The sequence below is a fragment of the Arachis ipaensis genome, chromosome B4 (genome assembly GCF_059453495.1).
Source record: "Arachis ipaensis isolate K30076 ecotype BB chromosome B4, ASM5945349v1, whole genome shotgun sequence".
NCBI lineage: Eukaryota > Viridiplantae > Streptophyta > Magnoliopsida > Fabales > Fabaceae > Arachis > Arachis ipaensis.
The window spans coordinates 84,586,119-84,599,371 of record NC_142439.1 but is presented as its reverse complement, the minus strand read 5'-3'; the positions used below and the strand labels follow the sequence as shown (position 1 = coordinate 84,599,371).

Sequence of the window (13,253 nt, the reverse complement as noted above, 5' to 3'; positions counted from 1 at the left end):
ATATATTTTTCTTCAAAATTTTTAAGAATGAATTCTAGTGTTTCATGAAGCATGTTGAAGCCTGGCTGGCTGTAAAGCCATGTCTAATTCTTCTGGATAGGGCATGTCAGGCATGTCATGTCTGAGTTACATACTAAAGCTTGGCTGGCTATTAAGCCATGCCTGACCCTTTGATTGGAGCTTTAGACTAAAGAGCATAAGATTCCTGGAATTCATATTAAAAATTTTGGGATCCTTATTTTTTTTTTCAAATAATTTTCGAAAAAATACAAAAAAATTAGAAAATCATAAAATCAAAAATATTTTTTGTGTTTCTTGTTTGAGTCTTGAGTCAAGTTGAAAGTTTGGTGTCAATTGCATGTTCATCTTGCATTTTTCGAAAAATTCATGCATTCATAGTGTTCTTTATGATCTTCAAGTTGTTCTTGGTAAGTCTTCTTGTTTGATCTTGATGTGTTCATGTTTTGTGTCTTTTCTTGTTTTTCATATGCATTCTTGAATTCTTAGTGCCTAAGCATTAAAGATTTCTAAGTTTGGTGTCTTGCATGTTTTCTTTGCATATAAAAATCTTCAAAAATATGTTCTTGATGTTCATCTTGACATTCAAAGTGTTCTTGGTGTTCATCTTGACATTCATAGCATTGTTGCATGCATTCATTGTTTTGATCCAAAAAATTTCATGCATTGAGTCTTTTTCATGTTTTTCTCTCTCATCATAAAAATTCAAAAATCAAAAAAATATCTTTCCCTCTTTTCTCTCATAAAATTCGAAAATTTGAGTTGACTTTTTCAAAAATTTTTAAAATCTAGTTGTTTTTATGAGTCAAATCAAATTTTCAATTTAAAAATCTTATCTTTTTCAAAATCTTTTTCAAAAATCAAATCTTTTTTCAATTTTTTTTAGTTATTTTCGAAAATTTCAAAAATATTTTTCAAAAATCTTTTTCTTAATTTTACATCATATTTTCGAAAATAGCATCATCAATTAATGTTTTGATTCAAAAATTTCAAGTTTGTTACTTACTTGTTAAGAAAGATTCAAACTTTAAGTTCTAGAATCATATCTTGTGATTTCTTGTGAATCAAGTCATTAATTGAGATTTTAAAAATCAAATCTTTTTCAAAAACTAATTTCTATCATATCTTTTCTAACTTCCTAACTTCTTATCTTTTCAAATTTGTTTCAACTAACTAACTAACTTTTTGTTTGTTTCTTGTCTTTTTCAAAACTACCTAACTAACTCTCTCTCTCTCTCTCTAATTTTCGAAAATATCTTCCCTCTTTTACAAAAGTTCTTTTTAATTAACTAATTATTTTAATTTTTGATTTTTTATTTTCGAAAATTACTAACCTTTTTCAAAAGCTATTTTCAAAAATCACTAACTCTTTTTCAAAAATTATTTTCGAAATTCTCCCTCTCTCATCTCATTCTAATTATTTATTCATCTACTAACATCTCTTCCTCACATCACTCACCAAATTCGAACCCCCTCTTCCATCTGTGTTCAAATTTTTTCTTCTTCTTTTCTTCTACTCACACAGGGACCTCTATACTGTGGTATAAAGGATCCCTATTATTATTATTATTATTATTATTTCTGTGCCCTCTTCTTTGTCATATGAGCAGGAGCAAGGACAAGAATATTCTTGTTGAAGCAGATCCAGAACCTGAAAGGACTCTGAAGAGGAAACTAAGAGAAGCTAAATTACAACAATCCAGAGATAACCTTTCAGAAATTTTCGAACAGGAAGAGGAGATGGCAGCCGAAAATAATAATAATGCAAGGAGGATGCTTGGTGACTTTACTACACCAAATTCCAATTTACATGGAAGAAGCATCTCCATTCCTGCCATTGGAGCAAACAACTTTGAGCTGAAACCTCAATTAGTTTCTCTGATGCAGCAGAACTGCAAGTTTCATGGACTTCCATCTGAAGATCCTTTTCAGTTCTTAACTGAATTCTTGTAGATATGTGATACTGTTAAGACTAATGGAGTAGATCCTGAAGTCTACAGGCTCATGCTTTTCCCTTTTGCTGTAAGACACAGAGCTAGAGTGTGGTTGGACTCTCAACCCAAAGACAGCCTGAACTCTTGGGATAAGCTGGTCACGGCTTTCTTAGCCAAGTTCTTTCCTCCTCAAAAGCTGGGCAAGCTTAGAGTGGATGTTCAAACCTTCAGACAGAAAGAAGGTGAATCCCTCTATGAAGCTTGGGAAAGATACAAGCAGCTGACCAAAAAGTGTCCTTCTGACATGCTTTCAGAATGGACCATCCTGGATATATTCTATGATGGTTTATCTGAGCTATCAAAGATGTCATTGGATACTTCTGCAGGTGGATCCATTCACCTAAAGAAAATGTCTGCAGAAGCTCAAGAACTCATTAACATGGTTGCTAATAACCAGTTCATGTACAATTCTGAGAGGAATCCTATGAATAATGGGACGCCTATGAAGAAGGGAGTTCTTGAAATTGATACTCTGAATGCCATATTGGCTCAGAACAAAATATTGACTCAGCAAGTCAATATGATTTCTCAGAGTCTGAATGGAATGCAAGCTGCATCCAACAGTACTCAAGAGGCATCTTCTAAAGAAGAAGCTTATGATCCTGAGAACCCTGCAATAGCAGAGGTGAATTACTTAGGTGAACCTTATGGAAACACCTATAATCCATCATGGAGAAATCATCCAAATCTCTCATGGAAGGATCAACAAAAGCCTCAACAAGGCTTTAATAATGGTGGAAGATACAGGTTCAACAGTAGTAAACCTTTACCATCATCCACTCAGCAACAGACAGAGAACTCTGGACAAAATACCTCTAATTTAGCAAACTTAGTCTCTGATCTGTCCAAGGCCACTGTAAGTTTCATGAATGAAACAAGGTCTTCCATTAGAAATTTGGAAGCACAAGTGGGCCAGTTGAGTAAAAGGATCACTGAAATCCCTCCTAGTACTCTCCCAAGCAATATAGAAGAAAATCCAAAAGGAGAGTGCAAGGCCATTGACATAACCACCATGACCGAACCTGTAAGGGAAGGAGAGGACGTGAATCCCAAGGAGGAAGACCTCCTGGGACGTCCAGTGATCAATAAGGAGTTTCTTTCTGAGGAACCAAAAGAATCTGAGGCTCAACTAGAGACCATAGAGATTCCATTAAACCTCCTTATGCCATTCATGAGCTCTGATGAGTATTCCTCTTCTGAAAAGAATGAGGATGTTACTGAAGAGCAAGCTGCCAAGTTCCTTGGTGCAATCATGAAGCTAAATGCCAAATTATTTGGTATTGAAACTTGGGAAGATGAACCTCCCTTTTTCACCAATGAACTAAGTGATTTGGATCAACTGACATTGCCTCAGAAGAGACAGGATCCTGGAAAGTTCATAATATCTTGTACCATAGGCACCATGATCTTTAAGGCTCTGTGTGACCTTGGTTCAGGAATAAACCTCATGCCCCTCTCTGTAATAGAGAAACTGGGAATCTATGGGGTGCAAGCTACTAAAATCTTATTAGAGATGGCAGACAATTCAAGAAAATAGGCTTATGGACAAGCAGAGGATGTGTTAGTAAAGGTTGAAGGCCTTTACATCCCTGCTGATTTCATAGTCCTAGATACTGGAAAGGAAGAGGATGAATCCATTATCCTAGGAAGACCTTTCCTAGCCACAGCAAGAGCTGTGATTGATGTGGACAAAGGAGAATTGATCCTTCAATTAAATAAGGACAACCATGTGTTTACAACTCAAGGATCTCTCTCTGCATCCATGGAGAGGAAGCAGAAAAAGCTTCTCTCAAAGCAGAGTCAACCAAAGCCCCCAAAGTCAAACTCTAAGTTTGGTGTTGGGAGGCCACAACCAAACTCTAAGTTTGGTGTCAAACCCCCATATCCAAACTCTAAGTTTGGTGTTGGGAGGTCTCAACAAAGCTCTGCACATCTGTGAGGCTCCATGAGAGCCCACTGTCAAGCTATTGACATTAAAGAAGCGCTTGTTGGGAGGCAACCCAATGTTTATTTATCTAATTTTATTGTTGTTTTTCATGTTTTCTTAGGTTCATGATCATGTGGAGTCACAAAATAAACAAAAAAATTTAGAAACAGAATCAAAAACAGCGGAAGAAAAATCACACCCTGGAGGAAGCACCTGTCTGGCGTTCAATGCCAGAACAGAGCATGGTTCTGGCACTGAACGCCCAAAATGGGCAGTATCTGGGCGCTTAACGCCCAAAATGGGCAGCATCTGGGCGCTGAACGCCAGAATTGCACCCTGGAGAAGAGCTGGCGCTGAACGCCCAGAACAAGCATGGTTCTGGCGTTCAACGCCAGAAATGGGCAACAAATGGGCGTTGAACGCCCAAAATGGGCACCAACCTGGCGCTGAACACCCAGAGTTGTGTGCAAGGGCATTTTACATGCCTAATTTGGTGCAAGGTTGTAAATCCTTGAACACCTCAGGATCTGTGGACCCCACAGGATCATCTCAGGATTTGTGGACCCCACAGGATCCCCAGCTACCTCCACTCATTCTCTTCTCTCTTCTCAATCATCCTCTATTCCCAATAAACACTCTTCCCCAAAATCCTTCACCTATCACCTCCATCTCTCTTCCCTATTAACCCTTCACCACTCATATCCACCCACTCTTCCCCATAAACCTACCCAATAAACTCCACCTACCTTCAAAATTCAAATTAATTTCCCACCCAAACCCACCCATATGGCTGAACCTTAACCCCCCCTCCCTTCCCTATATAAAGCCTTACATTCTTCCTCACTTTCACACAACACAACCCTCTCTTCTCTTCTTGGCCGAAACACACCTCCCCCCTCTTCTCCATCTTTTCTTCTTCTTCTTCATCTAATTCTTTATTTTCTTGCTTGAGGGCAAGCAATATTCTAAGTTTGGTGTGGTAAAAGCATAAGCTTTTTATTTTTCCATTACCATTGATGGCACCTAAGACCGGAGAATCCTCTAGAAAAGGGAAAGGGAAGACAAAAACTTCCACCTCCGAGTCATGGGAGATGGAAAGATTCATCTCCAAAGCTCATCAAGACCACTTCTATGATGTTGTGGCCAAGAAGAAGGTGATCCCCGAGGTCCCTTTCAAACTCAAAAGAAATGAGTATCCGGAGATCCGACATGAAATTCAAAGAAGAGGTTGGGAAGTTCTAACAAATCCCATCCAACAAGTCGGTATCCTAATGGTTCAAGAGTTCTATGCCAATGCATGGATCACCAAGAACCATGATCAAAGTAAGAACCCGGATCCAAAGAACTATGTTACAATGGTTCAGGGGAAATACTTGGATTTTAGTCCGGAAAATGTGAGGTTGGTGTTTAACTTGCCTATGATGCAAGGAGATGAACACCCCTACACTAGAAGGGTCAACTTTAATCAAAGGTTGGACCAAGTCCTCATGGACATATGTGTGGAAGGAGCTCAATGGAAGATTGACTCCAAAGGCAAGCCGGTTCAACTAAGAAGATTGGACCTCAAGCCTGTGGCTAGAGGATGGTTGGATTTCATCCAACGCTCCATCATCCCCACTAGCAACCGATCTGAAGTTACTGTGGATCGGGCCATCATGATCCATAGCATCATGATTGGAGAAGAAGTAGAGGTTTATGAAGTCATCTCCCTTGAACTCTACAAAATAGCCGAAAAGCCCTCTCCTGGGGCAAGGCTAGCTTTTCCTCATCTTATCTACTCAGCTGGAGCTTCCATAGAAGGAGACATTCACATTGAGGAAGAGAAGCCTATCACTAAGAAAAAGATAGAGCAAGCAAGAGAGCCCATTCATGGAGCTCAAGAGGCACAGGAAGCTCATCACCATGAGATCCCGGAGATGCCTCATATGCATTTTCCTCCACAAAACTATTTGGAGCAAATCAACACCTCCCTAGGAGAAATAAGTTCCAACATGGGACAACTAAGGGTGGAACATCAAGAGCACTCCATCATCCTTCATGAAATAAGAGAAGATCAAAAAGCAATGAGGGAGGAGCAACAAAGACAAGGAAGAGACATAGAAGAGCTCAAGGACATCATTGGTTCCTCAAGAAGGAAACGCCACCATCACTAAGGCGGACTCATTCCTTGTTCTTACTTTCTCTGTTTTTCGTTTTCTCTATGTTAAGTGCTTATCTATGTTTGTGTCTTCATTACATGATCATTAGTAGTTAGTAACTTTGTCTTAAAGTTATGAATGTCCTATGAATCCATCACCTCTCTTAAATGAAAAATGTTTTAATTCAAAAGAACAAGAAGTACATGAGTTTCAAATTTATCCTTGAACTTAGTTTAATTATGTTGATGTGGTGACAATGCTTCTTGTTTTCTGAATGAATGCTTGAACAGTGCATATGTCTTTTGAAGTTGTTGTTTAAGAATGTTAAATATGTTGGCTCTTGAAAGAATGATGACTAGGAGACATGTTATTTGATAATCTGAAAAATCATAAAAATGATTCTTGAAGCAAAAAAAAGCAGCAAAGAACAAAGCTTGCAGAAAAAAAAAATAGGCGGAAAAAAAAATAGAAAGAAAAAGAAAAAGCAAGCAGAAAAAGCCAATAACCCTTAAAACCAAAAGGCAAGGGCAATTAAAAAGGATCCCAAGGCTTTGAGCATCAGTGGATAGGAGGGCCTAAAGGAATAAAATCCTGGCCTAAGCGGCTAAACCAAGCTGTCCCTAACCATGTGCTTGTGGCGTGTAGGTGTCAAGTGAAAACTTGAGACTGAGTGGTTAAAGTCAAGGTCCAAAGCAAAAAAAAAGAGTGTGCTTAAGAACCCTGGACACCTCTAATTGGGGACTTTAGCAAAGCTGAGTCACAATCTGAAAAGGTTCACCCAATTATGTGTCTGTGGCATTTATGTATCCGGTGGTAACACTGGAAAACAAAGTGCTTAGGGCCACGGCCAAGACTCATAAAGAAGCTGTGTTCAAGAATCATCATACTGAACTAGGAGAATCAATAACACTATCTGAACTCTGAGTTCCTATAGAAGTCAATCATTCTGAACTTCAATGGATAAAGTGAGATGCCAAAACTATTCAAGAGGCAAAAAAAAAAAAAGCTACAAGTCCCGCTCATCTGATTGGAGCTATGTTTCATTGATAGTTTGGAATTTATAGTATATTCTCTTCTTTTTATCCTACTTGATTTTCAGTTCCTTGGGGACAAGCAACAATTTAAGTTTGGTGTTGTGATGAGCGGATAATTTATACGCTTTTTGGCATTATTTTTAGTATGTTTTTAGTAGAATCTAGTTACTTTTAGGGATGTTTTCATTAGTTTTTATGTTAAATTCACATTTCTGGACTTTACTATGAGTTTGTGTATTTTTCTGTGATTTCAGGTATTTTCTGGCTGAAATTGAGGGACTTGAGCAAAAATCAGATTCAGAGGTTGAAGAAGGACTGCTGATGCTGTTGGATTCTGACCTCCCTGCACTCAAAATGGATTTTCTGGAGCTACAGAACTCAAAATGGCGCGCTTCCAATTGCGTTGGAAAGTAGACATCCAGGGCTTTCCAGCAATATATAATATTCCATACTTTGCCCAGGTTTAGAGGACGCAAACTGGCGTTTAACGCCAGCTCTCTGCTCAATTCTGGCGTCCAGCGCCAGAAACAAGTTGCAAAGTGGAGTTCAACGCCCAAACTGGCACAAAAGCTGGCGTTCAACTCCAAGAATGACCTCTCCACGTGTAGACTTCAAGCTCAGCCCTAGCACACACCAAGTGGGCCCCGGAAGTGGATTTATGCATCAATTACTTACTTCTGTAAACCCTAGTAGCTAGTTTATTATAAATAGGACCTTTTACTATTGTATTAGACATCTTTCGATTATCTTTTGATCTATTGATCGCGTTTGGGGGCTTGCCATTCGGCCATGCCTGGACCATTATTACTTATGTATTTTCAACGGTAGAGTTTCTGCACTCCATAGATTAAGGTGTGGAGCTCTACTATTCCTCAAAGATTAATGCAAAGTACTACTGTTTTCTACTCAATTCATCTTATTTCGCTTCTAAGATATCCATTCGCACTTCAACCTGAATGTGATGAACGTGACAATCATCATCATTCCCTATGAACGCGTGCCTGACAACCACTTCCGTTCTACATTAGATTGAATGAGTATCTCTTAGATCTCTTAATCAGAATCTTCGTGGTATAAGCTAGATTGATGGCGGCATTCATGAGAGTCCAGAAAGTCTAAACCTTGTCCGTGGTATTCCGAGTAGGACTCTGGGATTGAATGACTATGACAAACTCCAAACTCACGAGTGCTGGGCCTAGTGACAGACGCAAAAGGATAGTAAATTATATTCCAGTATGATCGAGAACCTCCAAGATGATTAGCCATGCAGTGACAGCGCATCGGACCATTTTCACAGAGAGGAATAGGATGCAACTAACGACAAGGGTGATGCCTCCAAACGATTAGCCGTGCTGTGACAGAGCATTTGGACCATTTTCCCGAGAGGATTGAAAGTAGCCATTGGCACCGGTGACATCCTTACACAAAGCCAGCCATAGAAAGGAGTAAGACTGATTGGATGAAGACAGCAGGAAAGCAGAGGTTCAGAGGAATGAATGCATCTCCATACGCTTATCTGAAATTCTCACCAATGATTTACATAAGTATTTCTATCCTTATTTTAGTATTAATTTCGAAAACTCCATAACTATTTTATATCTTCCTGACTGAGATTTACAAGGTGACCATAGCTTGCTTCATACCAACAATCTCCGTGGGATCGACCCTTACTCACGTAAGGTTTATTACTTGGACGACCCAGTGCACTTGCTGGTTAGTTATGCGAAGTTGTAAAGATATGTTTAGACCATGGTTCTGTGAATCCGTTTTTGGTGCCATCGCCAGGGAATCAATTTCGAACAATAATTCACAACCTGAGTAACAATTTCGCATACCAGTTGGAAATGCTTGAATCACGGGTACGCGTGAAGCACGCGTACGCGTGGTTTGGTGCTCTGTATTCCAAAAATTTTCACTGTTTTTGTACCAAACCAAGCATTCCAAACCTCCAAACAACTACCAAAATATCATAAAACCTTATTTAACCTACTAGACTCCCAATTAAACGCAACTAACTAAACAAAACATAAAATTAAACTAATTTTACCAATATTTACAAAAGAGGAAAAAGAAAGAGTTACCATGGTGGGTTGTCTCCCACCTAGCACTTTTGTTTATTGTCCTTAAGTTGGACTTATGGGGAGCTCCTCATCAAGGTGGCTTGTGCTTGAATCCATCCTTGAACATCCACCAATTGTTGGACTTCCATTGTGCTTCATCATTCAAAGTTAATAACTCCAAGCTTTGATGGAATTCTTCACAAAGCATGGGCTCCCAAAGTCGATCCTCCTCTTGTAATCCGGGATCCCACACTTTGTTTTCACTTCTGTCTTCAAGTTGATCACATTGGTTCCCTTCGGGTGGTAGAAAAGCCGAATTCTCATGAAGGCACCAAACGATCCTCCTAGACCCATTCAATTGAGCACTACACCAATCCATGCTCTTCAATTTCAAGCTTCCAACCATAATGAGCCTAGACGTACAACGCTGACCACTAAACATTCTCCTTTTACGCTTAATTCCACAAAGCGCCCTAAGTTGGCCATTCGTTTCAAGCAAACCAAATTAAAGTGGGATAATAAAGCTAAGAGTTAGAAGTTTCACCCACTCAAATGAAGGGTTAGATGACAACCTAGGTGGAGGAGTTCCCAACGGTCTTGACAAAGCACGTTCCACTCCCGTCCATCCACTTCTAGAGGCGTCCACCACTTGGCAAGGTTCTTCAAGCTCTACCTCTTGCAAAGCCTCCTCAAGTTCACATTCTTCTTCTCCAAATTCTTCTATCTCTTTCCCATCACTCAAATCATAAATGGGAGGTTTAGTGAAGTCTACCTCCTCGTCAATCCCAAGCATGGTGGGGAAGTGGTGCGGTATTTCTAACCCACAAACTAACCGGCAAGTGCACCGGGTCGTACCAAGTAATACCTTACGTGAGTAAGGGTCGATCCCATGAGGATTAATGGATTAAGCAACAATAGTGTTTGATAGGATTAGTTAGACAAACAGAAAATAGTGTTGAGATGCAATATAAAAGACATTAAACAATATAAAGAATATTGAAGAAAGGCAAGTGAATACTTTGGAAAGAAAATATGGAGAAGATAGTTAAGGCTTCAGAGTTATCTATTTTTCTGGAATTATTTTTCTTACTAACTATTTTAATCATGTAGGATTTAATTTATGGCAAACTATAGGTGACTAGACCCTAATTCCTTAGACCTTCCTAGTCTCCTCTAAAATTCATCAAAAGCCAATTCCTTCAATTAATTCTAATTAGAGAGTGGTGATCAAATTCCAATTTATATGTCACAAAAACTCTAATTACCTAAAAATAAAAGGATTATATGTCACGTATCCTGTTAAATCCAGATAATTAAAATTTAGGAGAATGTGTTTTCAAGCTGTTGTTCAAGTAAAGAGCTTTTCCAAGTTTTACAAGAACTCAAATAGAAAAAGGGTCATACTTCCGTTCCACCTAAATTCATAAAATAAAGAGCGAAAACAATTCTTAAATTAAAAATCCATACATAAATTAAAGTAGAAAAAGCAATAAAATTAATCCATAGAAATAGACAGAGATCCTAACCTTAACATTGGAGGTTTAGTTGCTCATGGTTCAGAGAAAATAAGGATTGTAAATTGAGATGGAATGGGATCCTCTCCAGGACCTCTCTCAAAAGAGAGGTTTCTTCTCCCTTTTATAACTAATCCTAATAATTTAAAATCTAATATCTAAAACTAAAAATTAAAATAATATCTTTTCCTAATTTAAGATTTGAATTTAAATTTGAATTAATTTAAATAATCAAGTCTTCAATGGATGGATGGGGACCACTTGTTTCATCCACTCTGCAGCTTCTAATCTGTGCTTTCTGGGCTGAAAACTGGGTCAAAATAGCCCAGAAATAGCCCCCAGCGTTTTCTGCATTTTTCTGCACGTGGCGCAGGTCACGCGTACGCGTCAATCACGCGTACGCGTCGATGGTCTTTTTCGCGAGTCACGCGGACGCGTCGCTGAGCAAATCTTCAAATCACGTGAACGTGTCAGTCACGTGTACGCGTTGCCATGGATACTTCCAGATCACGCCCACGCGTCAGTCACGCGTGCGCGTCGCTCCTTGCTGCCATCTCCTTGGTTTTTTCTCTTTCTCTGCAGAAACTTCATCAAATCCATCCGAATGCTACCTAAAATAAATAAAATTGCATGAAACTCAAAATAGCATCCATAGTGGCTAAAATATAATTAATTCTTAATTAAACTCAATAAATCAGATGCAAATTCACTAGGAAAAGATAGGAAAGATGCTCACGCATCACAACACCAAACTTAAATTGTTGCTTGTCCTCAAGAAACCAAAACTAATATAAGCTTAGGATGTGAATTTGCATGGGAATGAGAGTTCGATTAAGCTCATGTCTCTTCTGATAGTGGGGTTTACAACTGCAATCCTGAATAGTTTTGGCATCTCACTTTTATCCTTTGAAATTTAGAATGATTGGCATCCATAGGAACTCAGAATTCAGATAGTGTTATTGACTCTCCTAGTTCAGTATGTTGATTCTTGAACACAGCTACTTTATGAGTCTTGGCTGTGACCCTAAGCATTTTGTTTTCCAGTATTACCACCAAATACATAAATGCCACAGACACATAACTGAGTGAACCTTTTCAGATTGTGACTCAGCTTTGCTAGAGTCCCCAGTTAGAGGTGCCTAGAGTTCTTAAGCACACTCTTTTTGCTTTGGACCACGACTTTAACCGCTTAGTCTCAAGCTTTTCACTTGACACCTTCACGCCACAAGCACATGGTTAGGGACAGCTTGATTTAGCCGCTTAGGCCAGGATTTTATTCCTTTGGGCCCTCCTATCCATTAATGCTCAAAGCCTTGGATCCTTTTTACCCTTTGCCTTTTAGTTTAAAGGGTTATCGGCTTTTTCTGCTTGCTTTTTCTTTTTTTTCCTTTCTTTTTCTTTATTTTATTATTATTATTTTTTTTTCCACAAGCTTTGTGTTTTTCACTGCTTTTTCTTGCTTCAAGAATCAATTTTATGATTTTTCAGATTATCAATAACATTACTCTTTTTCATCATTCTTTCAAGAGCCAACAATTTTAACATTCATAAACTTCACTATAAAAAATATGCACTGTTCAAGTATTCATTCAGAATCACAGAAAATACCACCACATCTAAGTAAATGAGACTACTCTAAAAATTAAACTCAAATTCTCATGCACTACATCTGTCTTTCTTTCTTTTTGATTTCAAGCTTAGTGGGCAATACATGAGACATCTTTCAGAATTAAAGTACTTAACAGAAAAATTAAACTAGAACCTATGAATCTACTAATAAAGGATCATGCAGCAAACAAAGTAAAATAGTAGAAAACCGGAACATATATAATAAAAGTGGGAGGGAATAAAAATGAAAGGAACTCAACCACCTTAGTTATCTGAGCGGTCGATTTATTCTTCAGGTTGTGCTCCTCAATGAAGATGATTTGCCTCCATTTTGGTGCCATCGAAATAGACAGAAAACCCTTAAGCGAAGCGTCAACACCAAACATAAATGTTTGCTTGTCCTCAAGCAAAGAAGAACTGAAAATAAAGAGACAAATATTATGAAGAAAGAAAAAGAAAAGGATAAAAGAACAAGAGGGAATTAGGATTGGGAGGTGGATGATTTGAAATCAGGCGCTGAAGTGGTGTAATTGGGCGTCGCATGCGACGCGTACGCGTGGACCGCATGAATTTCAAGTGACGCGAACGCGTCAGGGACGCGTACGCGTGGATGGCCAGGATGGGAAAACGACGCGAACGCATCAGGGACGCGTACGCGTGGTGGGGCTTGTGCGCCCAGCATAGTTCCAGCCCCACACTAGGATAACTCTCTGGCCAAACACCTATTACACCGATTTCACTCATCCACGCGTGCGCGTTCTTGACGCGTACGCGTGGAGTGAGAAAATCTCAAATGACGCGCACGCGTCATGGACGTGTACGCGTGAGCCAATTTGTGCACCATGCACACTTTCTGCGCCACTCCCGCGTAACTCTCTGTTCACTTTATTTTTTTCACGCAAACCCATATGACGCATACGCGACGCTTGCATGTCGTGTGCTTCTTTTTTTTTTAGCCTG

At 39.0% G+C, this 13,253-nt stretch overlaps 1 non-coding gene across 1 annotated transcript; it reads right to left on the bottom strand.

The window, feature by feature from the left end:
• Positions 1–2,154: 2,154 nt before the first annotated feature.
• On the bottom strand, positions 2,155–2,262 carry LOC148568188 (small nucleolar RNA R71). Its single transcript, XR_015882431.1, has one exon. It is a non-coding gene; the product is annotated as a small nucleolar RNA R71 (small nucleolar RNA).
• Between the last annotated feature and the right edge of the window lie 10,991 nt (positions 2,263–13,253).